Genomic DNA, 26,139 nt, shown 5'->3' with positions numbered 1-26,139 from the left:
GAGGGGGCGTGTAGCCAGCTCCTCACCCACGAGGCCGCACCTGCGGACGTGCCTTGTGTTGTAGACTCAGGCAGGGAGCCAGGTGCCTTCGCAGCCCCAGGGACACTTGGCTGGTAGCCTGAGCTCCAGGCTGAGTCTTCTGTTTGAGGGTGATGTCAGTGACTTAGGAGTCTGAGGCCCTCTGCAGGGAGACAGCAGGTGACGCTGAAGTGGACCCCGCAGTGTGAAGGGCCAGCGTGGAAATGCGGACCAGGGCAGGCCCCGGCCAGCCAGACGAAGTGCAGCTGCAGCGGGGGTGGAGTGCCCATGGGCACAGCTACACACAGGCTGCGGTCCTGCCACACCAGGCTCCGTCAGATTTACCCCAGCCTGTAGCCCAGCGGCAGGCACTGCAGGCGTGGGCACTGCAGGTGCAGGCACAGATGGTGCAGACAGAGGGGCCCCACCCAGATGGAGAAGGCGCTGCCCTGACCCGGCACCGGAGGCGCTGTTCTCTCCAGTCACACATCACGGCTGTGCGCCCCCCCCCACCCCCCCGCGCCCCAGGGGCGGCCCTTGGAGATGCCTTCTCTTCCCTGCCGCAGAGGTTGGAGCTGAGTGCACTCCTGGGTCCTCAGTCAGGGCGAGCTCTGTAGACTCACCCGGGAGTCTGCACTGAGGCCGCGGGGAGACGGGAGCGGGTCAGCCAGGCTCAGGGCTCCCACGTGTGGCGCTGAGCTGCTCACACGTACATCTCTGTGGCAATTAAACGCTTGCTTTTTTGTTTTGTTTTTAGAGCCTTTGAGTAATTAGTGTATGAGACTGAAATAGGACTTTTTTTCTTAACCCATACACTTAAAAAATATTTTTGGCTGCGTTGGGTCTTCGTTGCTGCGTGCGGGCTTCCTCTAGTTGCAGCGAGTGAGGGCTACTCTTCGTTGCGGTGCGCGGGCTTCTCATTGCGGTGGCTTCTCTTGCTGCGGAGCATGGGCTCTAGGTGCGCGGGCTTCAGTAGTTGTGGCACGTGGGCTCAGTAGTTGTGGCTCGCGGGCTCTAGAGCGCAGGCTCAGCAGTTGTGACGCACGGGCTTAGGTGCTCCGCGGCACGTGGGATCTTCCTGGACCAGGGCTCGCACCCGTGTCTCCTGCACTGGCAGGCGGATTCTTAACCACTGCGCCACCAGGGAAGCCCGAAACACTTGCTTTTAAAGGAGCACCCCCCAGGGTGTTCAAAGCAACCCCCCTGCCAGTTTGAGGGGTAAATCTATGTTAATTAAATGCACACAACCAATATTACTATTAATTGTGGCTAAAAGCACTGAAAATGTGAATAAGATAAATAGTTAAGTCCACACTTTAGTGCATTTGAGTATAAATTTCGAAAGATTCTCAGGCTCATTTGAATTCATAGTCATATTTTTAGATGCAATTTGGAGAAATAGTTCATGGGAAAATGTGCCGGTTTACTAGCTCATTACCAGTGTAGGTCTTTGCAGTGTCTAACTATGGAGAATTACAGCTAACAGCCAGAAGCATTATTTTCCTTGGGACATTTCTGAATCTGTAATTTAGTTCCCTGTAGAGCTTTGGGAAGGAGAAGGGTGATCACCCCACTGGGTTTGGAAAGACTGGCCTGCAGGGGTGGGCCTAGGTTTGGGAGTGAGACCTAAGGATGCAGGGCACCCAGCCTGCCGCCCCTCTGTTTGCTCACCTCTAAAGTGCTCACCTCCACTGAGTACTCAGTGCTGAACTGAGTAGAAATTCATGTAATTGTTTGAATTACGAGATGATGAGGTAAAGCACTGGACCCAGTGCCCACACGTGGTCAGTGTTCACAAATGCCAGCAGCCATTCTTCCCAGGCCCAGCCTGGCCTTTCGGTCTGGTGTCCTCCTTTTGAACCGTGCAGTGGACACAGGCATGTCCAGAAGGTTCAGAGCAGCAGAGGGCTTGCTCTCGTCTTCACTGCTTAGGGAACGGCGAGATCCACCTATGGGATTCCAGGGAGCACTGCAGAGCTTATGGAATCGATCCCATCTATTAATTGAAGCAAATATGCGTGAGCCGTGCTGGACTCCTGGAGACCTGCGCATCACGAGCATGGCAGGTCGCTCTTGTCCTCCGGGAACTCGAAGTCATGCCCTGCTTGGTGTGGAACACACAGGACAGTCAGACACAGATGCGAGGTGTCTATTAGTGGGATTCTACGGGATGACTTCAGCACAGAAACGATGAGTGGCTAGGAGGGAAACCACTGAAAATCAGTGTTTATAATTGCGCTCATCACTTACTTGGTAAACAAAAGAAGACCCTTAAAGACAGTTTCAAAATGAGATGCGGTTCACAGTCCTGGCCGTGTGCTTTGTGAAGCATGAAAAGAAAGCAACTTAATGGGGCTCCCTAAAAAATTGACGCTGATCCAGAGCTGCCTGCACTGTGGTGTTTAGTCTCTGTCCAAAACAGACTTCTCCATCGCCCCAGGGGGAATATGAAATTCCCTGGTGTTTTTACTCATTGCAGCTCTTGGAATGCCAGAGTTTTGCTTCCAAAGCTAGAAGAAATAAATTATGAGCAAAACCAATTATTTTCCCTCACCAGCTCTAAAATGACGGCTTTTCAGCATTTTGAAAAGCTGTTCTGCTGCTAGAATTTGAAACAAATTAAATTTATGAGGTCCAGGTGAAACTAGGAAATGTAACAAGGGAGACAACATTCAGACACAGAAATGAAGAAGAGACCGTCATCCATCAGAGAGCTAAACAAGGACTTAAGCTGAGCGTGCTGGCAGGCGAAACTGTTGGTGTGAGGGTAACGTAGCCCAATATTCAGATTTTTATGCAAGAAACAGAGTTCAGCAGAGGGGCCCAGAGCAGGCTGGTCGCTTTGCTGGCGGGACGTGGCCTGGTGGTCTCTGTCTTTCCAGGGATGCTGTCTGCTCTCCCCATCCTGCTCGAGCCACAGGCTGGTCTGGCGTCCTGGCAGCTCCCTGGCAAGTGGCCCTGGTCCACTGGCAATGGGAGCCCAGCAGGCACTGAGAAGGAGCAGAGGTGTCTGGGCTTCCTTCCTCGGACCCCCTCCCAGTTGGCCCTGTCCTGGGGCTGCAGGTCCCCGCCCCCGCCCCCCAGCGTCTCCATCTTCTGGGGCCTTGGACGCTAACCGGGACCTCCCGCGGAGCCCCAGCGGTTCCTTGCGTCCTCCACACACCCTTTTAAGTGGTCCCTCTATTAAACCCTCCCCACGTGATCCTAATTTGGCTGAGCCATCTGTCTTAGTCCCTCTGGGCTTCCGTAACAGAATACCATGGACTGGGCGGCTTAAACAGCAGACGTTTCTCATCGTTCTGGAGGCTGGAAGGCCAAGGTCAGGGTGCACCTGCTGCAGATCTCATCTGGTGAGAGGTCTCTTCCTGGCTTGCAGACAGCCGCCTTCTCGCTGTGCCCTCATGTGATGGAGAGGGGAGGAAGAAGCAAGCTGCACGTCCCTTCCTACAGGGCCCCAATCCCACCACGAGGCGCCACCCTCAGGACCCCGTCCCCACCTCCTGACCGTGATCACCTGGGGGACTAGGGTTTCAACGTGCATTTAGGGGACACAGCCGTGCTGTCGGCAGCTCGGCTGTCTTATCTCCTCCCTGACTGATAGACCTCCCTGAGGTCTGGCTCAGTTCCAAGTTCCGGCTCAGTTGGCGGTGGAGCTGGAAGCCCACGACGAGTCAACTGCCCAGCTGGTCTCATACGTACCTGGTGCAGAAAACAGACGTCATCCAGGCAGGCTCACTTATTTAGTTTCTTCTTATTGTTTTTCCTGACAGTGTCATCAACGTTATGAACCCATCAATGCCTCAAATCTAAAATCTTCAATTTCACCCGGCAAGCTTGTTTACCCATCCTTATCTGGACCCTGAGCCAGAGTGAAGATTTCCAGCAAACCTTAAAGAGCATTTCAGACCTTCCTATCTCAATTTTCATGTTGTCAGACTTATTATTTTAATTGATTGGATCCGTGAAACTTCGGGCACTGCATCACCACAACCACCACAAAAGTTGATTGGGGGCTGGGCTGGGTGTGACGTCGCTTTAGAAGATCCTAGCCTTGTGAGTGTCAACTAAAATCTTATTTTCCCTGTTCATCTTACCTCAGGCTTGGCCTTTTTGATTATTCATTTTTGAAGTATTTTTCTGAAATAAAATTAACACGGGATCATGGTGGAAAATTTAGACCTTCTGTAAAGAATGAAGAAGAGAAAAGTGATACTACCGAGTATAGCCCCTGTATTAAGATCTGCTATCCCTTCTCTCCTGTGTCCCTGCCTGTCCCGCGTGTCCAGTGCCTGGTGTGGACCCATAACCGCCCCAGGCCCTGGGCTCCGGGCAGGGACAGCTGTGCTGTGGTGGACGTCCTGGAGCTGCCGCTGCACTTCTGAGCGGGGCCCTGCCCGTCCTTCGTCCTCACGGCCTGGCACGTCCGGGAGCTGCAGGGCCACTGCTCAGGCTGCCCGCCACAGCCCCTGTCGGGACAGCCGGCTCTGCCACGCCGGCCCTCACCGTCCTGGCCAGAGCTCAGGGGTGTGGCTCGCTGGTCGCCTTCCCAGAGACGTGCTGCTGGGTGAGCAGAGACCGCGCACCGGTTCCCACTCTGCATGCTCAGGGCAGACGGGCGTCAAGAGGCCACGCCCACGGGCTGAGCCACAGAAGGCGCCCGCGCTGGAAGCGGGACTTGGCGGCTCGGAACAGAAGCCCCTCTCAGAGCTCAGGCCCCACGCCACACCCTCGGGGTCTGAGACACCCACAGGCTGCTTGAGCCCCCGCTCCTCCTGCATTGTCACCCCAACGGTTCCCAGCCTTGAAACGGCAGGTCTCCAGGGGCTTCCTTCCTGTGGCTCGTACTCATATAATCCGAGGAAGGGTCTAAGTTCCACGTTACCCTGTAGAAAAGGCACTTCGTGTTCCTTCCACAGTCTTGTCAAAGAAAAAAGTAGCTTTGGGCTCTGATACTCTTGGCAACACAGTACAGTGGGGAACCGTGGGCTTCGGCCAAATGGACCTGATTTAAATCCCCACGCCATCCCTTCCAGCTGTGAGAACCTGGGCAGGTTATTTACACTGACTGTGCCTCGGTTTTCCTTTCTGTGAAATGGGGGTTGGGTGATGCCCACCTTGTGGGCGCCGGGGAGAACCTGCACAACAGTCGACTTGGGAGCCCGGCTTTGCCTCTCTCCCCACACATAACTGCGTTTGAAACCTTGCCTTCAGCAACTGAACTACTGTCAAATGCACATTTAACAATAGAGAGAAAGCCGGAGGGGTGATTAGGGCTTCCCTGGGGACCAGATCATGGCATAGGTGACCCCCTCTCACGGCATTCAAGTGGTTATTTATTCAAAACGTATGAAAATACTCATGAGACAGACATTAAAAACGAGGTCATAAAGAGGTTTTTGCTTACTTGGTAACTCGCTTACACAATGCAAAGTGAAGAAAATGGGGTACAACTTGTACGTCAAGCACATCTATGACCGTGGTTTTTTCCAACCGTGCATTTCGACCGGCTGTCCCGGCAGGGGCTGTGGCGGGCAGCCTGAGCAGTGGCCCTGCAGCTCCCGGACGTGCCAGGCCATGAGGACGAAGGACGGGCAGGGCCCCGCTCAGAAGTGCAGCGGCAGCTCCAGGACGTCCACCACAGCACAGCTGTCCCTGCCTGGAGCCCAGGGCCTGGGGCGGTTATGGGTCCACACGAGGCACTGGACATGCGGGACAGGCACGGACACAGCCTCCAGGCACGTCTGGGTGAGGTATCCCTCCAGCAAGGCCCACCAGCCGGGGGAAGCCTGGGATGCAGGCAGTGGGAGGGTTAGCGTTGCCCTATTGCCGTGTTCAGTTCATTCGGCGTCCGTGTCTTGAGAGGCGATCCCTGGGACTCTGTGGAGAGCCCTTCGGGGCACCTTGGAGAGCTTGGTAAAGGCTTCGTGGGGGGGCAAACAGCACCCGCTGTAGTTGGGAGCTTTCATCATCGATGGGCTGACTGACACTGGCTTGTTCTCCGTTGCACGAACCCCTGTGAGCCTCGGTGCTGCCATGCATCTGCAGGCTGGAAACCAGCCAGGGTTGGGGTGAACTTGTCCCTCTTTCCTTCCGGCTTTGTGGTTTGTGTGCAGTTTTAATGCAGCAAAGACCTATTTTAAGGACAAAATAAGCATGTTTTATTACTGGTGGAATGAGAGGACTCAAGACTGCTGTGGCCTGTTGCCCCCATGTTCTGGAGGACAACCAGCTGGGACACCTGGGCTGTCACACTTAGGCCTTCACACCTGGGCTCTCACACCTGGGCCCTTACACCCAGGTAAATGTGTAGGCAGCAGCTTTGCACTGGGGAGCTCAAGCTTCCAGGTGATTTTTCAGAGGCAGGGATGGTGCTGTTTGTCTTACGGTGTTACTTGGCAACAGGTATGAGTGGGCGCGTGTTTGTGTAAGAGTGATAGGAAGTGCACTGTTGCACAATTGTGTTCCTTTACTCTCTACCCGAGGTTGGGGTGGCAGGTGGTGGAACTGAGGCTGGTGTTTGAACGTTGGTTTCATGGGATACACTTTTCTTAAGTTATTTCTCCGAAGGTGGTATTTTAATGGCTCATTGCTTTTATTTCTTTCCCGAACTCTCTGAAGGCTGTGCACCTCTTGGCCAGGACAGTTTATTTTTATCTGCTGCTTTCCAGGAGGCTGTTTGTAAAGTGTAGCTTTACAAGCAGTGGCTTTGTGGGGAGCCTTTGCCCACTACTCCCCTGGGGCTTCTGTGAGTGTGGGGATGGGGGTGGGAGGCTGGCCTGGGCCCTATGGGCACCGTGGGGCGTGCGCTGGGGGTGGGGCGACGGGTGGGCGGAGGCGTCCCTGGGTCTGCGGTTTGACCTTGGCTCACAGACCTACATCAGGACTTTTTCCTGCCCCCATGATCGTTCTTGGAGTGGCTGCCGCCCGCGGGTGTGACTAGACTGTTGCAGAACTGAGCAGGGTTCCGGGCCGGCCTCCTGGGTGCTCCTGCCGCGGGGCGTCTCTGGTTTGGAGCACAGTCTTGTTTGTTTTTTTTTTTAACATCTTTATTGGAGTACAGTTGCTTTATGATGGTGTGTTAGTTTCTGCTGTATAACAAAGTGAATCAGCTATACGTATACATATATTCCCATATCTCCTCCCTCTTGCATCTCCCTCCCACCCTCTCTACACCCATCTAGGTGGTCACAAAGCACCGAGCTGATCTCCCTGTGCTATGCAGCTGCTTCCCACTAGCTATCTGTTTTACATTTGGTAGTGTGTATATGTCCATGCCTCTCTCTCACTACGTCCCAGCTTACCCTTCCCCCTCCCCATGTCCTCAAGTCCATTCTCTACTGCTGCGTCTTTATCACTGTCCTGTCCCTGGATTCGTCACAATTTTTTTTTAGATTCCATATATAAGTGTTAGCATACGGTATTTGTTTTTCTCTTTCTGACTTACTTCACTCTGTATGACAGTCTCTAGGTCCATCCACCTCACTACAAACAACTCAGTCTCATTTCTTTATATGGCTGAGTAATATTCCATTGTATACATGTGCCACATCTTCTTTGTCCATTCATTTGCCGATGGACACTTAGTTTGCTTCCATGTCCTGGCTATTGTGAATAGAGCTTCAATGAACATTTTGGTACATGACTCTTTTTGAATTATGGTTTTCTCAGGGTATATGCCCAGTAATGGGATTGCTGGGTCATATGGTAGTTCTATTTGTAGTTTTTTAAGGAACCTCCATACTGTTCTCCATAGTGGCTGTATCAATTTACATTCCCACCAACAGTGCAAGAGGGTTCCCTTTTCTCCACACCCTGTCCAGCATTTATTGTTTGTAGATTTTTTGATGATGGCCATTCTGATTGGTGTGAGGTGATACCTCATTGTAGTTTTGATTTGCATTTCTCTAATGATTAGTGATGTTGAGCATCCTTTCATGTGTTTGTTGGCAGTCTGTATATCTTCTTTTAAGAAATGTCTATTCAGGTCTTCTGCCCATTTTTGGATTGGGTGGTTTGTTTTTTTGATATTGAGCTGCATGAGCTGCTTGTATGTTTTGGAGATTAATCCTTTGTCAGTTGCTTCGTTTGCAAATATTTTTTCCCATTATGAGGGTTGTTGTCTCGTCTTGTTTATGGTTTCCTTTGCTGTGCAAAAGCTTTTAAGTTTCATTAGGTCCCATTTGTTTATTTTTGTTTTTATTTCCATTTCTCTAGGAGGTGGGTCAAAAAGGATCTTGCTATGATTTATGTCATAGCATGTTCTGCCTATGTTTTCCTAAAAGAGTTTTATAGTGTCTGGCCTTATTTTTAGGTCTTTAATCCATTTTGAGTTTATTTTTGTGTATGGTGTTAGGGAGTGTTCTAATTTCATTCTTTATATGTAGCTGTCCACTTTTCCCAGCACTACTTATTGAAGAGGCTGTCTTTCTCCATTGTATGTTCTTGCTTCCTTTATCAAAGATAAGGTAACCATATGTTTGTGGGTTTATCTCTGGGCTTTCTATCCTGTTCCATTGATCTATGTTTCTGTTTTTGTGCCAGTAACATACTGTCTTGATGACTGTAGCTTTGTAGTATAGTCTGAAGTCAGGGAGCCTGATTCCTCCAGCTCTGTTTTTCTTTCTCAAAATTGCTTTGGCTATTCGGGGTCTTTTGTGTTTCCATACAAATTGTGAAATTTTTTGTTCTAGTTCTGTGAAAAATGCCTTTGGTAGTTTGATAGGGATTGCATTGAATCTGTAGATTGCTTTGGGTAGTATAGTCATTATCAAAATGTTGATTCTACCAATCCAAGAACATGGTATATCTCTCCATCTGTTTGTATCGTCTTTAATTTCTTTCATCAGTGTCTTATAGTTTTCTGCATACAGGTCTTTTGTCTCCTTAGGTAGGTTTATTCCTAGGTATTTTATTCTTTTTGTTGCAGTGGTAAATGGGGGTGTTTCCTTAATTTCTCTTTCAAACTTTTCATCATTAGTGTATAGGAATGCAAGAGATTTCTGTGCATTAATTTTGTATCCTGCTACTTTACCAAATTCATTGATTAGCTCTAGTAGTGTTCTGGTAGCATCTTTAGGATTCTCTATGTATAGTATCATGCCATCTGCAAACAATGACAGTTTTACTTCTTCTTTTCCAATTTGTATTCCTTTTATTTCTTTTTCTTCTCTGACTGCTGTGACTAAAACTTCCAAAACTATGTTGAATAATAGCAGTGAGAGTCGGCAACCTTGTCTTGTTCCTGATCTTAGAGGAAATGGTTTCAGTTTTTCACCATTGAGAACGATGTTGGCTGTGGGTTTGTCATATATGGCCTTTATTATGTTGAGGTAGGTTCCCTCTATGCGTACTTTCTGGAGAGTTTTTATCGTAAATGGGTGTTGAATTTTGTCCAAAGCTTTTTCTGCATCTATCGAGAGTATCATATGGTTTTTATCCTTCAGTTTGTTAATATGGTATATCACGTTGATTGATTTGTGTATATTGAAGAATCCTTGCATTCCTGGAATAAACCCCACTTGATCATGGTGTATGATCCTTTTAATGTGCTGTTGGATTCTGTTTGCTAGTATTTTGTTGAGGATTTTTGCATTTATGTTCATCAGTGATATTGGCCTATAGTTTTCTTTCTTTGTGACATCGTTGTCTGGTTTTGGTATCAGGGTGATGGTGGCCTCGTAGAATGAGTTTGGGAGTGTTCCTCCCTCTGCTATATTTTGGAAGAGTTTGAGAAGGATAGGTGTTAGCTCTTCTCTGAATGTTTGATAGAATTCGCCTGTGAAGCCATCTGGTCCTGGGCTTTTGTTTGTTGGAAGATTTTTAATCACAGTTTCAATTTCAGTGCTTGTGATTAGTCTGTTTATATTTTCTATTTCTTCCTGGTTCAGTCTTGGAATGTTGTGCTTTTCTAAGAATTTGTCCATTTCTTCCAGGTTGTCCATTTTATTGGCATAGAGTTGCTTGTAGTAATCTCTCATGACCCTTTGTATTTCTGCAGGGTCAGTTGTTACTTCTTTTTCATTTCTTATTCTGTTGATTTGAGTCTTCTTCCTTTTTTTCTTGATGAGTCTGGCTAATGGTTTATCAGTTTTGTTTATCTTCTCAAAGAACCAGCTTTTAGTTTTATTGATCTTTGCAACTGTTTCGTTCATTTCTTTTTCATTTATTTCTGATCTGATCTTTAGATTTCTTTCCTTCTGGGAACTTTGGGTTTTTTTTGTTCTTCTTTCTCTAATTGCTTTAGGTGTAAGGTTAGGCTGTTTATTTGAGATTTTTCTTGTTTCTTGAGGTAGGATTGTGTTGCTATAAACTTCCCTCTTAGAACTGCTTTTGCTGCATCCCGTAGGTTTTGGGTCATCGTGTTTTCATTGTCATTTGTTTCTAGGTATTTTTTGATTTCTTTTTTGATTTCCTCAGTGATCTCTTGGTTATTTAGTAGCGTACTGTTTAGCTTCCATGTATTTGTATTTTTTATAGTTTTTTTCCGGTAATTGATATCTAGTCTTACAGTGTTGTGGTCGGAAAAGATACTTGATACGATTTCAATATTCTTAAGTTTACCAAGGCTTGATTTGTGACCCAAGATATAATCTATCCTGGAGAATGTTCCATGAGCACTTGAGAAGGAAGTGTATTCTTCTGTTTTTGGATGGAATGTCCTATAAATATCAATTAAGTCCATCTTGTTTAATGTCTCATTTAGAGCTCGTGTTTTCTTATAGTTTTTCATTTTGGATGATCTGTCCATTGGTGAAAGTGGGGTGTTAAAGTCCCCCACTATTATTGTGTTACTGTCGATTCCCCCTTTTATGGCTGTTAGCATTTGCCTTATGTATTGAGGTGCTCCTATGTTGGGTGCATAAGTATTTACAGTTGTTATATCTTCTTCTTGGATTAATCCCTTGATCATTATGTAGTGTCCTTCCTTGTCTCTTGTAACATTCTTTATTTTAAAGTCTATTTTATCTGATATGAGTATTGCTACTCTAGCTTTCTTTTGATTTCCATTTGCATGGAATATCTTTTTCCATCCCCTCACTTTCAGTCTGTATGTGCCCCTAGGTCTGAAGTGGGTCTCTTATAGACAGCATATATATGGGTCTTGTTTTTGTATCCATCCAGCCAGTCTGTGTCTTTTGGTTGGAGCATTTTAATCCATTTACATTTTTAAAAATAAATTTATTTATTTTTGGCTGTGTTGGGTCTTCGTTGCTGTGTGCGGGCTTTTTCTAGCTGCGGCGAGCAGGGTCTACTCTTTGTTGCAGTGCATGGGCTTCTCATTGAGGTTGCTTCTCTTGTTGCGGAGCACGGGCTCTAGGCGCGCAGGCTTCAGTAGCTGTGGCTCGCAGGCTCTAGGGCACAGGCTCAGTAGTTGTGGCGCACGGGCTTAGTTCCTCCTCAGCATGTGGAATCTTCCCAGTCCAGGGATGAAACCTGTGTCCCCTGCACTGGCAGGCGGATTCTTAACCACTGGGCCACAAGGGAAGTTCTAATCCATTTACATTTTAGGTAATTATCAGTATGTACGTTCCTATTATCATTTTCTAAGTTGTTTTGGGTTTGTTTTTGTAGGTGTTTTACTTCTCTTGTGTTTCCTGCCTAGAGAAGTTCCTATAGCATTTGCTGTAAAGCTGGTTTGGTGGTGCTGAAATCTCTTAGCTTTTGCTTGTCTGTAAAGGTTTTAATTTCCCTGTCGAATCTGAATAAGATCCTTGCTGGGTAGAATAATCTTGGTTGTAGGTTTTTCCCTTTCATCACTTTAAGTATGTCCTGCCACTCCCTCCTGGCTTGCAGAGTTTCTGCTGAAAGATCAGCTGTTAACCTTATGGGGATGCCCTTGTATGTTATCTTTCCCTTGCTGCTTTTAATATGTTTTCTTTGTATTTAATTTTTGATAGTTTGATTACTATGTGTCTTGGCGTGTTTCTCTCAGATTTATCCTGTATGGGACTCTCTGCACTTCCTGGACTTGACTATTTCCTTTCCTATATTAGGGAAGTTTTCAACTATAATCTCTTCAAACGTTTTCTCAGACCCTTTCTTTTTCTCTTCTTCTTCTGGGATCCGTACTATTCGAATGTTGGTGCATTTGGTGTTGTCCCAGAGGACTCTAAGACTGTCCTCAATTCTTTTCATTCTTTATTCTGCTCTGCGGTAGTTATTTCCCCTATTTTATCTTCCAGGCCACTTATCCGTTCTTCTGCCTCAGTTATTCTGCTATTGATTTCTTCTAGAGAATTTTTAATTTCGTTTATTGTGTTGTTCATCATTGTTTGTTTGCTCTTTTGTTCTTCTGGGTCCTTGTTAAACATTTGTTATATTTTCTCTATTCTCTTTCCAAGATTTGGGATCATCTTTACTATCATTACTCTGAATTCTTTTTCAGGTAGACTGCCTGTTTCGTCTTCATTTATTTGGTGTGGTGGGTTTTTACCTTGCTCTTTCATCTGCTGCATATTTCTCTGTCTTCTCATTTTGTTTAACTTACAGTGTTTGGGGTCTCCTTTTCACAGGCTGCAGGTTCGTAATCCCTGTTGTTTTTGGTATCTGCCCCCAGTGGGTGAGGTTGGTTCAGGGGCTTGTGTAGGCTTCCTGGTGGAGGGAACAGTGCCTGTGTTCTGGTTGGTGTAGCTGGATCTTGTCTTTCTGGTGGGCAGGGCTGTGTCTGGTCGTGTGTTTTGGGGTGGCTGTGAACTTAGTATGATTTTAGGCAGCCTCTCTGCAAACAGGTGGGTTTGTGTTCCTGTCTTGCTAGTTGTTTGGCATGGCCATCCAGCGCTGGAGTCTGCTGGCCATTGGGTGGAGATCTCCGGGAGAGCTCTTAGCGTTGTCTTAGCGTTGAGATGGAGGTATCTGGGAGAGCTCTCGCTGATTGATATTACATGGGGCCAGGAGGTGTCTGGTGGTCCAATGTCCTGGACTCTCCTCTCCCACCTCAGAGGCTCAGGCCTGACACCAGGCCGGAGCACCAAGACCCTGTCATCTACATGGCTCAGAGGAAAAGGGAGGAAAAAAAATTTTTTTAATATATTAAAAAAATTAAAAAAGAAGAGAGCAACCAAACCAATAAACAAAGCCACCAATGATAAGAAGCGCTAAAAACTATACTAAGATAAACATAAAAATCAAAGAAAGCACATTGGGAGGTCACGTGTGCTCCCTGCACTTTACATGGAGTCTGAAGATCATGAGATCCATGGAGCCCAAGGGGATGGTGCAGGAGACCAGTCAGATAGTGCAAGGAAACAGCTGTGGGTGGGAGCTGAGCTGCTGTGGTGCATGGCCCGTCCTCGAGAGGACGCTGTGCAGTGGAAGATGGAGGTGTGCAACCTGCCTGGCCTTCACTCACGGGGTTCAAATAAGAGGATATCTGGCGCCTCCATGGCCTTCGAAAGCATAGTCTCCAAGTTAACTGGCAGCTCAAAGGACTGCCATGGGGCCACTGGGGAGACAAGAGGAGAGGACCCCGGCCGGAGCCACAGGCCGGCCCCTCCCCCACACCTGGGTGAACTTCTGAGGCTAGACTGTTACCCCAGCCCCAGCATTTCTCCTCTTCACTGCTCTTCTCCATCTTGTCTTCCATGTTTGTGGGGGAGGGGTAATGACTTGGTAGAAATAAAACACAATCAAAAAAAAAAAAAGAAAAATCAGAAGTCAGTCACAGTCAGGAAACCCCAAGTCTACAGTTGCTCCCAAAGTCCACCTCCTCGATTTGGGATGACTCGTTGTCTATTCAGGTATTCTACAGATGCAGGTACATCAAGTTGATTGTGGAACTTTAATCCACTGCCCCTGAGGCTGCTGGGAGAGATTTCCCTTTCTCTTCTTTGTTCGCACAGCTCCCGGGGCTCAGCTTTGGATGTGGCCCCGCCTCTGCGTGTAGGTCGCGGAGGGCGTCTGTTTTTTGCTCAGACAGGACTGGGTTAAAGGAGCCGTTGATTCGGGAGCTCTGGCTCACTCAGGCCACGGGGAGGGAGGGGCACGGAGTGCGGGGCGGGCCTGCTGCGGCAGAGGCCACCGTGACGTTGCAGCAGCCTGAGGCGTGCCGTGCGTTCTCCCGGGGAAGTTGTCCCTGGAGCCCGGGACCCTGGCAGTGGCGGGCTGCGTAGGCTCCCCGGAAGGGGGGTGTGGAGAGTGACCTGTGCTCGCACACAGGCTTCTTGGTGGCGGCAGCAGCAGCCTTAGCGTCTCATGCCCGTCTCTGGGGTTCGCGCTGTTAGCCGCGGCTCGCGCCCGTCTCTGGAGCTCCTTTAAGCAGCGCTCTTAATCCCCTCTCCTCGCGCACCAGGAAACAAAGAGGTAAGAAAAAGTCTCTTCCCTCTTCGGCAGGTCCAGACTTTTCCCCGGACTCCCTCCCGGCCAGCCGTGGTGCACTAACCCCTGCAGGCTGTGTTCACGCCGCCAACCCCAGTCCTCTCCCTGCGCTCCGACCGAAGCCCGAGCCTCAGCTCCCAGCCCCGCCGCCCCGGCGGGTGAGCAGACAAGCCTCTCGGGCTGGTGAGTGCCGGTCGGCACGAATCCTCTGTGCGGGAATCTCTCCGCTTTGCCCCCCGCACCCCTGTGGCTGTGCTCTCCTCCGCGGCTCCAAAGCTTCCCCCTCCGCCACCCGCAGTCTCCGCCCGCGAAGGGTCTCCTAGTGTGTGGAAGCCTTTCCTCCTCCACGGCTCCCTCTCACTGGTGCAGGGTCCGTCCCTATCCTTTTGTCTCTGTTTATTCTTTTTTCTTTTGCCCTACCCAGGTACGTGGGGAGTTTCTTGCCTTTTCGGAGGTCTGAGGTCTTCTGCCAGCGTTCAGTAGGTGTTCTGTAGGGGTTGTTCCACATGTAGATGTATTTCTGATGTATTTGTGGAGAGGAAGGCGATCTCCACGTCTCACTCCTCCGCCATCTTGAAGGTCCTACCACAGTCTTGTTTTTGATGTGTCTTTTAGTTTGTTGTTGGCCTTTTGGTGGCAACTAGAGTTCATGTGAATTCCATCGACGGACTTCCACCTGGCGGCAACACTGACTTTTCTTCGAGGAAAAATGAGAGAGAAATGGGCTCTGTCTGCAACTCTAAAGCTCCTTATTGGTTTTGCCTTTGTTTTTTCCTTTTTAAATTAAAACAACTGGAACACAGAACACCTGCAGGTTCTTTGACTGCTGGGTTCTGCTTGTGTCACTCAAGGAAATAGTGGTGCTTAAACCACAGAGACTTGATTGTAAATATCTTGTGTGTGCACGTAAAGTTGGTTGTGCATTTCCCCTCCCCCAACACATGCCCTCACACGCACGTGCACACATGCATTTATGTTTCGAGGTGACTTGCCCACTCGATCACCCGCTACCACCATAACACCCACACTGTTCTGAGTGAACAGAGGCTGCGTCGGGAGCTGTAGGGACTGCACCGCCCTCAGAGAGAGTGAAGAAATGGGGGTTTTGGTGTAAAATGCACCTCAGGAGTGTGGTGTTCTTCTCCTTTGCTACCAACTCTTCACGGTGGGTAATTCCAACCCTGGCTCTGCTTTTCCATACATTTGCTTAAACCTGCACACACACCCTGCCCACACACATGCACTCACACTCACCGCACGTGCACACGCACGCACGCCCTGTGGCTGTGTCTCCTCCGCCTTTCTCTTCCGCCTCTCGCTGTCAGCCCAGGAGAGCTCTCCTGCCCTCTCCTCGCACCCCTTTCTCTTACCGCCTCCTCATTACACTGTGAACTGTACAGCGCCCCTCACAGCCAGTAAATGTGAGAACAGCGCCATTGATTGACCCCATTGCGAGGAAAAGGAGTGAGACGACGAGAGGCGAAGTACAAGATGCAGTGAGCCACGTGCCACATGTCGGGGGCTTGAGTTCGCCCGGAAGGCTCTGCAGAACCCCCGAATCACCGCCCTGGTCCTCAGCCAGTTCTCACTGAACTGTTTTCCTCAGGTTCTTGAATCAGCACTCTGTATGAATAAACATTTATTGGGGGTTCAATTCAATTGTTTTTGCTTAATTATTGTTGCAAAGAGCTGGTTTTCCATTACTTTTTATTGCAGATATGTGGTATTTAAAGTGTATTTTGGATTAAACAGGTTTCGTGGGCTGGCCAGGCCACCAAATCACTAGTTCTGAGCTCCAAATATCTGACTTAACTCTACTTCTTTGTTGGGGACAGTCTGTCCTAAGAGTGAATCTCAGTATCTCTTTGTGTTCTCTGTTTCCATCTTGGCTGCAGCAGAAACCCTGAGGGGTGTGCTTGCGTGTGTGTGCGCGTGTGTGTGAAGGGGGTGGGGGAATGACAGGGGCTCATTCCATGTTTCTGCTCAATTCCTTACCTGCCCCCTGGCTCCCTTTTGCCAAATGGTCGGGACCCCCATGGAGACCCCGAGTAGTGTAAGAGTGAGGGAGAGTCTTCAGGGGTGAGAGGCCCCCTCCCACGTTTGCATCTCCTCATGTTCGTCAGAGCTGCCTGCTATGCAGCTTCCCACTGCCCCCTTCTCCCATCTGATTCTCTTTCATCCAAAATATACAAAATCCCTGACGTAGAGAACTCAGGTTGTTCCAAAGGACTGTAGCCCCTTCAGGAGAAGCGCGTTTGCAGTCACATCCAAGTGCGGTGCTGTGAACATCCACATCCATCCCAGCGTCACCTCTCAGTCATCCGCCTGTGGATTATCTGTGGGGAGGTCCATGCTCCTGCTGGGCTCCTCCTGGGCATTTCCACTTTGTTTCTGCTTGCCTGGTGGGCAGATCAAGGTGTGGGCAGGGCTGGTTTCTCTGAGGCCTCTCTCCTTGGTGTGCAGTTGGATGTCTTCTCCCTGTGTCCTCACGTGGTCACCCTGTTGTGTGTCTGTGTCCTGACCTCCTTTTCTTATAAGGACACCAGTCATACTGGATCAGGGCCCACTCATGACCCATGGTTTTAACTTAATCACCTCTTTAAAGACCCGCATCTCCAAATGCAGTCACATCCGGAGGTCCTGGGGTCAGGACTTCAACATACAAATGTAGGGGGACACAGCTCAGCCTATCGCACCCACACATAGTAAACGAGGTCAGGAATGCAGGAGGACAGAGTCAGTTTTCCGAGCCCTGGTGAGGCCCCCAGAAGTGGAGAAGCAGGAGACAGAGGAAGGGCGAGGCCAGAGCCAGGTGGGTTCACAGGCCTCTCAGCAGCTGCAGGAGGGGAGACACTTTCTCCGGTATCGTCGGTGGCTTTCAGGAACGCGAGTCTCGCCGGATCACCTCTGGGGCGTTGCGTGGGAAGGCCCCTCTGGGCTCTCGGGGACTCTGCATCTGGTCAGCTATGTCCCCTGGGCGTAGTGGAGGAGGGAGGCTGCGCCGTCCGGGAACCCCTTTCCCCCCAGCAGAGCCTGCGCCCCTGGTGCTGGCAGGCGTGCGACTGCTGTTGCAGGAAGTCACGTCTCTGCGCCCGTGTCTGTCTGGGGCCCCGCTCAGAAGTTTCCAGAAGTTGTGACCCCCTCAGGGACTCAAGGACACGCTTGCTTCCCCAGAAACCCGTGGAAGCCTGGCACCAGGAGGGCCGTGTCGGTGTCTTCTGCAGAGCAGTGGGTCCCGAGCAGGGCCTGGGTTGGGGGCCTGCAGGCCGCGTGGGGAGCCATGTGAGGAGTGGGCGCTGCTGCCAGGCCCTGAGGAGCCTCCGGTTTCACACCGTGGAGCCGTGGGCCCTGATGTGAGGCCCGGTGTCAGGGTGGCTCCCGGGGCACTGTGTCCCCGCGAGGCTCCCCGGAGGCCTTCCGTGAGCCATGGCCTCGGGCTTAGGAGACGTGCTGTGGGGGAGCAATCAGCAGAGCGTTGGCCTGAGACTGGGGGCGGGAGGAAGGCGGACCTGCCTCCACGGGGGGCCTCTTGGAGAAATCCGTGCTCACGGGTACACGCATCTCTGAAATTCCTGTAATTCACGGAATTACGCTAAATAATAATTAAGCGTTGCGGCTGTCAGCCTTCAGGTCCCTGAGGACCTGTAGCTGAGGCTCCTCTCAGGAGGGACAGGAGAGCAGGTAGTGTCGCTTCCGGAGAACAGACACCCTGGGCTGGCGGGGAGGCCGACTCCCAGCAGCTGCAGAGAAGCGGGGCTTGGGCTGGAGGAAGTTCGGTCTGTGTGTCTGAGGTTCCTTTTCCTCTTTCCTTTCTAAACCCATAAGGGGCCCAGGGGCCAAGCGGGCAGGGAGAGGGTCAGTGATCCGAGGTCTAAAGTGGGAGCTTCTCCTGGGGCCGGTGGGAAGAAGGGCATTCCAGATCCCCGGAATAGCATGTGCAAAAGCATGGAGGATGCGGCTGCCCAGAGCTGCAGGCAGTGGGGCTGTGAGGGAGGTGGGAGTGGGTGGTGACAACAGACGCGACGAAGGGGCCCGGTGGCTTTTTATAGGGCCCATCACTGGAGGGTTCTCTTCACTGGATGCAGTTCATTTGGTGTCGTAGACGGTTTCCAGTCGCAGAGAGAAGAGCTAGCAGGGCAGTGGCTTAAAGCAGAGGGACTAGTTAGTAGGCTGTTGAGGTAGAGGCTGGGGGGATGGACAGGAGAGGAGGAGGCGGAAGAGGGGCTTTCAGGAGATGTAGCCGACGTGGGCGCGGGCATCATTGGTGAGTGAGACGGGCAGCGGAAGAGGAGTCCGGCGTGGGGCCACTCAGGAAGAGGTGCTCGTGCCACGGAGGTGACGGTGTCCAGAGAAGCGCGATTCTGCCTCTGGAGCTCTTGGAAGAGTTTGGGAATGTGTTTAGGACTCATGACTGATGAAGGCCGTCCACGTGGAGGGGCCCGGGGAGGAGTGTAAAATGTGAGAAGGCGGGGCCGACAGTAGAAGCCTGGTAGACGCGGATGTGTCGGGGATGTGTGGAGAAGAGGCAGCGGGAGGGCGATGAGGGCTGGCGGAGAAGCAGGAAGACCCGCGCGCGGACGGCAAGGCGGCGCATCGGGCACCAGGCGGAGGAGGTGGTGATGGAAAAGCCGTCGGAGGGCGTGGGCGCCGAGGACGCGGCTGGTGAACTGAGTGGGAGGAGGTTCCTCCTCGTGTCGAGACGCTGTTATTTAACAGTTAAATACGTGGGAGGGAGAACATCCACACGCGCCAAGGACCAATCTCGCGCTGGAGCCGCCCACCCTCCGCCCCCCGCTCCTGCCTCGGGCTCTCGCTGCTGCTCGCACTCTTCCTGAGCATCTGCAGTGCTGGCGACGTTTTTAACGTTGGGTGAAAGTTATCTGGGCAAGAAGCGGTACTGCGGGTATAAACTGAAGGGACACAGGTGGATGGTTTCCTTTACTTCGGGTGCTTTTCCTCTCGCTGTCTCCTCAGAGGCTTTTGTGGTGAGAGAGGGCAGGCCCGGCTGGGTCCCCAAACCAGACACGCGCCAGCATGACTTAGGTGGGTAGGTGGTCGTCATTCTGGTCAGCCATGTGGTCACATTTGTGATGTCATTTTCTGTCCCTATTTTCCTTTTAAAAAATATTGTGTCAACTTTGAAAGGTAAAGTTTCAGAGGGAAATACCTTTTGACCTTGAAATTCCATAGAAACTGTTCCTGTTTTCTTTTTAATGAAACAGATTAGGGCAGATCTATCCTCTAATATTTTCTTTTCGTAAATATTTTCCAAATCTTTGAATAGCTTTAAGTGAGGAAGAAGCAAACTCAAGCAGACAGCTGCTCGCACGTTGGTGGCTGCTGTGTTCAGGCGTCGGCGGTGTGTTTGCGTGTCGATGGGTGCTGGGTTTGGAAAGTGCGTTTGGTTCTCACCTGTGTTTCCTTTGACCACCCTCTGGGCACGGGGGAGGAGGGGTGGCTGTTACACACACGTGAGCTCTTGCCGATGAAATGGTGACTCTTCTGTCAGCGGGAGCCATCATCTTGCCCTGGGGTGCGGCGGTACGTTATGTCCCTCGGGGACGCCACAGCCGGACACAGCTGAGACTGTCTCCTCTGGGGCCACGTGGGCGTAATTACTTCACCAGCGCTAAGCGGCACTCTGCCAGGCCACTCTCGTGGGGCTCACAGCCCCGAAGGTCCCCCTGATTGGCTCCCACCCGTTACCCCAGGCTCGTCCCCACCAGCTGTGTGTCCTCTGTGTGAGCCCTCCCCATTTACTGGTACGTGTTGAAGCGAGCCCAGCCCAGAAGCCCCGACATTGCTGGGGCGGGGACAGGAGGAAAGGTTAGGGCTGTCGAGTAACCCTTCTTGGAATCAGTCTTAGACGGAGCATCAGGACGGTAATGTGGTCACAGCCTCTCTGTTCAGTCTCTGCGTTGTTCAATTCAAGGTTTGTTGACGCAGGGTTCTGGGCATTTTAAAGATGAGCCGGACCTTCTGGTTTTCTTGGGGTGATGGGCTGAGCGAGTGAGCAGTCAAAACCCCTTTCAGACTGTGAAGAAATCAGGATCGCTTCCTCAGCTTCTTTTATCCAGTGACTTTTTGTAAATCCAGTAACTGATAACCTGTAGAATATTTCATACTACAAAGGCAGTAACATTTAGAAACACAGATTCACAAAAAAGAAGAAAATAAAATGGCGGTATATTCCCACTGCCCAGCGTAGAGGCACTGTAAATGCCAGGGCTGCCGTTTGCGCCTTTGCATTTACAGCCGCAGCTGTTCAGAACTTCATTTAGCATCAGCCTATTATTATGCTAAGAAGTATTAACTTACAGAACGTTCGATGGTTTCGTATATTCCATTGTGTGGCCATACTATATATGTGTAAGTGTATGTGTATGTGTATGTATATATATATATTTTAAAAATTTATTTAAAAACAACTTTTTAAAAGAACAGTTTAAGATTTACAAAAAACTGTGACGCTAGGACAGAGAATCCCATATACCCCACACCCAGTTTCTCCTTATTAACACATTAGTACATATATTTGTGATAATTAATGAACCAATATTGACATATTACTATTAGCTAAATTCCACACTTTATTCAGATTTCTTTAGTTTTTCTCAGTGTCCTTTTTCTGCTCCAGGAGCCCATCCAGGTACCGTGTTACGTTAGTCATCGTGTCTCCTTAGGCTCCTCTTGGCCATGACGTTTCCTCAGACTCCCCTTGTTTCTAGTGACCTTGACCTTGAGGAGTGCTGGTCAGATATTTTGTAGAATGTCCCTCAGTTTGGCTTTGTTGATATTTTTCTCACGATTACACTGGGGTTATGAGTTTCTGGGAGGAAGACCACAGAGGTAAATGCTGTGCTCGTTACATTACGTCAGGGGCACACACTGTCAAGATGACTTATCCCTGTTGACGTTGACCTTGATCTCCCGGCCGAGGTGTGTTTGCCAGGTGTGTCCATGTGAAGTAACTCTTTCCCCCCTTTCCACGCTGTACTCTTTGGAAGGAAGTCGCTGTGCACAGCCCACATCTGAGGAGTGGGAGCTGTGCTCCCCACCTCGAGGGGGGAAAGCTACGCACATTACTTGGAATTTTCCTGCACAGGAGGTTTGTCTCTTTTCCTCGTTTATTTATTCACTAATTTCTTTTATACTTTGGATAATAATCCACTACTACTTTACTTTTTTGGCTCCGATTTTTCCAGCTTTGGGCAGTAGGAGCTGTTTCAGTTGGCTCTCTGAATACTCCCATCTGTATGGCTATTGTCTTGAGCACTTCCTTACTTTCTGGTGCTACGTGATGCTCTAGGCTCATCTGGTGTATTTCCTGCCTGAATCTTAGAATTAGCCATTTCTCTAGGAAATCTTAGTGCCTTTTATTTGTGAGTGGGATTAGAAGCCAGGATCTGAGCACTGGGTGTGCTCATTGCTACTGTGGTGTCATTGCTTGTGGACGTCTTAGCTAACAGAGCGAGGAGTCACGTGTGTGTGCACTAATCATACTTATAAATATTTCTGTCTGTGACCATCTGTATCTGTATCAGGCTAAACAGCAGCGCTTATCCGTGTCTCCAACCCTAGTTCATCGCCATGGGGGTCCTCCTGTCTCCTGCCTTTGCTTCTGTCGTCTGCAGCTGCAACAGTGAGAGGTCTGGCCCCCACCAACTGCCATCTATTTACTTAATTGTTGGACTTCAGCGTCAGAACTGCTAGTCTGTGCTCCTGGTGAAACTTTATCGACTAGAATACAGGGCTTATGTACAGTCTCTTTTGCCAGTAGTTTTATAGGCTCTCCTCGTTTCCAGAGTTACTTAGGTCAGCATCTTTCCCGCAGCCCCTGAGAGGTGGTGGTTTCTCACATTTGTAACACGGTTACATTCTTTTGTCATAGTCTTCATTCCATCCCGGTGTCCTCCTGCCTCACTGTTAATTTTTCGTTAAATTTGCGTACATTTAGGTTCATCTTTGTGCTGTAAGTTCAGTGGGCTTCAACAGGCATGTAGAGTCATGTGTCCACAATTACGGAGACGCTTCACTGCCCAAAAGGTGCTCGGCGCTGCACCCAGTCAGCCCTCCCTCCCGGGACCCCTGGACACCACTGATCTTTTCCCTGTCTCTATAGTTTTATCTTTTCCAGAATTTTCAGACTGGTTTCTTTCACTTAAGGATGACTTCTTTTTAAATACTGCGATAACAACCCTGTTCTACCCAGGGGCCCAGTGAACAGGCTCCCACCCACGTGCTTGAGCTGATCCCCTGGGGCTGCAGAGACATGACGCTTGGGAAACGTGTGGGGACTCTGCGTGTTATCTGTGGGGCAAGGCTGTACGGCGAGACTTGCCTGTGGAAGTTCTCCTTTTTCTTCAGCAAGGTCGTGGATGTCTGTTGAGGTATGTTCAGGGGACAAGGGCAGCACCCTGTTTGTATGGTCTTTCACGTGGCTACAAGACGTGCACGGTTTAGAAGAGTTGGAGGAACAGATCATTCTGTGATTTATGGGTTCTCTTACCTTCTGAATTCCACGTGAATTGATGTAACCTCCACGTTCATATCTCAGCGCGTGGCCTTTGTCCAGTCACTTAAGTGGAATCACAAAACCATGCTGCTCTCTGTGGGCCCTGGGACAGGATGAGGCTGAGGAAACTAATCCTCGAAACGGACCTTGAGATGCTATTGCCAGTCCTGACACATCAGCTCGCGCCACCGCCTCTTTGTTTTTTGAGGTCAGGGGGAAATGAAGAGAAAACGTGTGAGAGGGGAGGGAGGGAGGAGAGGAGGTTCTGCAGTGATTTGCACCCAAGGAGAGGGTGTAGAGTCACAGACATCAGAAGAAAAATTAACCTGGCATTTTCTGCTGTCCCCAAGTCCTAGGCAACTGATTTCAACCTTTCGACCTGAGAAAAACAAATTGAAAATCGTGCATCCATGGTACATGTTATGCCGGTGAGATTCTCTGCAAACTACATACGGTCTCACATGTGCGAGAGAGTAAGGCTTGCTGTGGGAGGGGTCGTAAGACAGCAAAGTGCCTTGGTTCTCATGGCTCCTGCTGCCCCGTGCACAGCAACGAGGACCCATCATTTTCTCATTAGTTAATCGTCTCCGAAAAGAATCCAGTCTCATTCTGTCAGCGTGTTCTTTGTGTCCTTTCTGGTGGCTTTTCGCATCCCAGCTGATCTCGTGATTGTCTTTCTCCTTCTGTTCCTTCTCCTCATTTTTGCAAGAATGCGGTTGCTTCTTCGACATGGAATTCCAGTGTTTTTCATCAAATGGGAGGATTTCTGATGTCTCTGAACTGCTTTACTGCCACAATAGGAAAGAAAGAGCCTGGGCTAGAATAGAAGGGGGAGTTACAGTGGATACGAAGAAGGGTAGAATTTTCTTTTTGTGATGAAATCTTGGAAAACATAAAATAGCCTTATTCTGAATGTGTGAGAATGAGAAGGGGGGGACTTTGAGGGCGTGAGGTTCTCACAGGGTGAGAGTTGGAGAAATCACTCATTTATTACTGAATAAATGCAGCAGAGCTTTTAGTTCCTCTCTACTGAGCACCTGCTCTGGGTTGAGTAAGCGAAGCAAACTTTCGTCAGCGCACCGGGGACATCCGTGTTATTCTGTGTCATGGGGGCTGTGGGAGACCCCAGAGGGAGAAGCTAAGATACAGAGTCATCACACTGAGAACATCCAGTGTCCCCTCTGAGAACCAGGCCCAGAGGAATGTTCCCTAGCGTGCACAGGACAGGGCACATTTTCTGGCATGCCCTTGACGCTTTGGGGATGGAGGCCTTGAAACGTTACTGGTGGGTCATCATCACCGACGTGAGGTATGCAGATGCACTTCCCTTAGTGGCTTCTGGGGATGGGTCTCTGTATTTCACTTGTGTCTGTCTGTGTGGCCCATAAGGGACCTTGAATGGATGCTTGCTGGGTGGAATTGCAATTTAAGACGCCCCTAGTTGCTCACAGCTAGGCACGGGGAAGGAGGTGGGCGCGTCACCCATCACTTCTCCTGTGCAAACCTGTAGGCAGCTCTGCTCCATGCCACTGTCAGTTCTCGCCATGTGTGGCCACCCAGGGCCTCAGGCCAACCTGCCAGCACCAGACAAAGACAGGGCTCATCACACTTTCCTCGCGGCACTCTGCCCATGAGCCCAGCCATGCCTGCTGGATGCTGCCTGGCAGTTTGCCTTTTCCTATAGTGTGTTGTCAGCAGAACCCATAATATAGATGTAAATGAGGCCGTGGAGACTAGAAAGAAGGAAAAGAAATCTTGAGGGTTCATTTCCCCACTCATGCAGTTCTGGTCCTGCTTTTTGAAACAGCACTCAACTTTGGTTCTGTGTCACCTTGACCTTTTAACTCTGCTTGATAGGAGGCAGAAATGGGTTGGATGTTGGGCCCTTGAACTGAATCACAGAGGTGACTCCGTGAGGTTCGTGCAGCTCCTACTGGGCGGGGGGGCAGGATGGCACACTGACCACAGTCCTGCTTCCTTCTCTGGAGGAAGAGTCCCGGGCCTGCCCCGCAGGGTCAAACAGCTGTGGCAGATGTGGAAAGAAGGCTCGTAGGGGCATTTGCTGCAAGCTTTTACCAACGACGTTAGTGGTTAGCCAGCCCTGGATGTGGCCCCAGGCCCAGTGCAGAACTCAGTTGACCCTGCCTGTCCAAGACTTAGATATAGATGGGAAGGATGGACCGGTTTATTAAATCTGCACAGGGTGCAGAGGGAGGGGCTGGAGAAAAGCTGCAGGTGTACAGGTAGAGTCCAGAAGATTTAGGCTGTGGCTACGACAAGTGTGAATTCCCACGAGGATGAGGACAGAGTCCTGTTCTGGGGTCGAGAGGTCAGTGGTGGGAATGGTCCAGGACGGTCCAGGCTGGGTGGCTCAGCAGTGAATGTGGGAAAAGCCAGCTTGTGTTCTGAGGTGAACTTGGAGTCCGTGGTGTCCTGGGATCCTGGAAAGGCCCACATGCTCTTGGGCAGCGCAGTCCAGGTTTGGGGGCGTGTGGCTGCCCCTGCGTGAACTGTGCTGGGGCCGTGAGGCCACCTGGCGTCGGCGAGGCCAGCCTTGCTGTCCCTGAGCGCTGAGCCGTGCCGCGTGGAAGGGCGCCCAGGGAGTGTGCTGGGCCTGGCTGCTGCGGAGTCCCGTGGGGGCGCTGCGTCCCTCGTGCTATGTTCTGGAGGTGTCCTGTCTTGGTTCCCGCCTATTTTTTCAAGCCCAGTTTCTAACCTCCTTTTGGTCCCATGAGCAGTCTGCTTTCCTTCTAAGGGACTGGGGCCAGCTCAGTTTTCTGTAAACTAACTGAGGCTTTTCAGGCCTGTGGTGTCTGTCACCAAGTATTGAGCTCAGCTGTTGTAGGAGAGAAGCAGCCATAGATGAGGTGTAAGCAGGGGTGTGGACTGTGTCCCAATAGCACTTTACCTGCACAAGCGTGTGGCTGTGCTTTGCGTGCCCCGGGTACCCTGAAGCTCTTGGGGCTCCTCTCTCTGACCCCCGGGTGGCTTGATGGGCTCCAGCTCTGGTGAGGGGAGGGGAGAGGCGGAACGAGGGAGAGGAGTGTCCACCGCTGCAGGTGGCCTGTCGCTCCTGGTCTCTGTTCACTCCTGAACTGCGTGCCTCACTGGAGACGGGGATAGACGAGAGCAGGGAAGGTAGACTGAAACCTTGTCAGCCCACGTTTTTCAAGTGTAGCGGCCCCAACCCTTTCTGAATAAAGCGTATTAACGTACCGTGGCCTGTGTCCTGCGGGGTGCCGTTGCCAACTGGACGCTGCTTGTTCATATCACTGTGACACAGTTTGCAGTCA

Source organism: Phocoena phocoena, chromosome 9, assembly GCF_963924675.1.
Source record: "Phocoena phocoena chromosome 9, mPhoPho1.1, whole genome shotgun sequence".
NCBI lineage: Eukaryota > Metazoa > Chordata > Mammalia > Artiodactyla > Phocoenidae > Phocoena > Phocoena phocoena.
The sequence above is the reverse complement of the archived record's forward strand: the minus strand, read 5'-3'. Positions refer to the sequence as shown.